The sequence below is a fragment of the Tigriopus californicus genome, chromosome 12 (genome assembly GCF_007210705.1).
Source record: "Tigriopus californicus strain San Diego chromosome 12, Tcal_SD_v2.1, whole genome shotgun sequence".
NCBI classification, from domain to species: Eukaryota; Metazoa; Arthropoda; class Copepoda; order Harpacticoida; family Harpacticidae; genus Tigriopus; species Tigriopus californicus.
The window spans coordinates 17637420-17639922 of record NC_081451.1 but is presented as its reverse complement, the minus strand read 5'-3'; positions in this window follow the sequence as shown (position 1 = coordinate 17639922).

Genomic DNA, 2503 nt, shown 5'->3' with positions numbered 1-2503 from the left:
CCAAGCAAATCTTGTTAACTAATAGCCATATGCGCGACAAATTTGAGCCAGACTTCAATAAATCAATCACATCAAAATAACTTCTTATGGTTTTTGTAAGGAAGAAGACTGTTGAGATGGATATGCGCATTTCTCTCAATACCTGATAAGCTTTTTTGACCACCGTGGTGAGACGGGTGAGACGAGACGAGAGGAGACGACCGTGTCCAAGAATTCAGCTTTAGACTAGGATAGTGACCACATTTTGCAGGATAGTTAGCCTTGAAGATTGATACCTGACACACGTTTGCGTGAAGCGCAACAGGGCTCAACAAGGCTCCATTTCTCGTGAAGGCCTAGTCGCCATAGCCAACTCGTTTGAATCGGCCAATACCATTGAGCAATCCTTTAAAAGATCAGATTCCCCTATTCCACATCTTTCTGCAGTCTCCGCTTATCAAAGGGGCCGCAATAATAAGTCTTCTTTCACCTCTTCAAATGTATATCCAACCAACCTATGCCATCGATGTGGGACCAATGACAAGCATGCTAGCGGAGGGGAATGTTTTGCCGAAAATATGACTTGTTTCAAATGCAACACGAGGGGGCATCTGGCTTCCGTTTGCCACAACAGGAATATGTCTCGGGGACTTCATACTACGCCATTCAATTCTTGCCCTCGTTCACCCAGGCCATTTAATTCATTTAATTAACACTCTCCCGTACTTTCTCGGTTGCCCTCTCCTTCGTCGACTGAAACTCGGTCCCCTTCGCCAATGGGCAATCCTGAGGTCTCCTGTTCGGTAGTTTCGATCAACGCTCTTTCCCTCCCTAAGTCTCTGAGTACGCCACTCATTAACACCACGATCACCCCGAAACGAGGCAGTGTGCTTTCTGCACAGGCGTTGCCAGACACAGGAGCCACGGCCCCAATTATTGCCGAGAATCTGATCAAGCAGAACAACATACCCATTGATAATAATCAATGTTTAATCAAGGCAGCCAATGGCACAGAAATGCGTTGTCTGGGCTCGGTTGATTTATCTGTCGAAGTCGAAGGTCAAATGGCTTCAACAACTGCTTTCGTAACTCCAGCCTTGCAAAGTTCGTTTTATTTGTCATGGTTCAATCTCGTCGATTTGAAAATCATAACACATAACTTTCCTATGCCCATGGTTCAAATAAAGCAACTATTTTCAACCTACCCAGACGATCTCATCCATGCTGCGCTTCAGCCAATCTTTGTGCAGTTTGACCATGTTTTCAATGAGAAAGACATATTGCCACCTATGAAGGCCCCCCCATGCATATTCACCTCAAGGAAGATGTGAAAATTGTCTCAAAATGTGTTTTAATCCCTCGGAGAATTCCATTTGCTTTTGTGGCTGATGCAAAGAACGACCTTGATAGTCAATGCTCAGCAGATATTATCAAACCTGTTACATAGCCAACACCATGGACTAGCCCCAAAATCTTTATTCCAAAACCAAATGGGAAAGGAATCCGTATGGTGACCGACTATCAGTCATTAAATCAATATGTGAGAAGACCTATTCATCCGTTCCCCACTCCATCCGAGATAGCTTCAATTCCCCACACGGCTCGCTACTTCGTCGCACTCCATGCTCGGAAAGGATATTGGCAAATTCCTTTGGACGAAGAGTCTTGCGACCTAACCACTTTCTTAACTCCTTATGGGCGGTTCCGATATTGTCGCGCTCCAATGGGGCTGAGTGCCTCTGGAGATGAATATTGTCGGAGAGGGGATGAAACCCTACGTGATTTGAAAGGAATTCATAAGATTGTGGATGATATCCTCATTCAAGTGTCTTCTTTGGACGAGTTGAAGGAAAGACTGTCGGCTGTGCTACAGTGCTGTCAAGAGTATGACATTACCTTATCAAAGGCAAAGATCCAGGTGGGAAACGAGGTCAAATTTGCTGGGTTCGTCATTAATGCCAATGGAGTTCGACCCGATCCAGACAAATCTGCGGTGTAGCTGGAGGTGCCATTTCCTCCCTTTGCGTTCAATCATTTTCGACTACGACACATTTGCGTTCAATATCTTTATCCACAGTGTACACATTTTACGTCTTTTATGGAAATACACATCAGTTCTAGTTATATGGTGGCAGCGGTGATTCCTCGAGAGAGGAAGTGAGAACCAACGCAAAGGGTGCGTCTATAGACTCGTCGGGCGATTCAAGGAGAATGCCAAGTGGTAGGACAACCACAGAAGATGATGGGTCGGGAATGGAACGGTCTGGAGCTGGACATGTTGTGCGTCCACAACCAAAGAGACCAGAGGATTCCATGGCGGAGTACGTCAGATACTTCGGTCGTGTGGCCAAGGCCAATGGATGGTCTGATTGCCAGGCAGCACAGATCTTCCCGGGATTGTTAGAGATTGGATCCACGGATTTGGATGATCTGAGCGAAACGGTATTGGGGAGTTTCAAGGCACTAAAGGAGGCCCTGGTACCAATGGAGGAGAACTTCAGGGAAGCGTCGGTCCAAGTTTTTT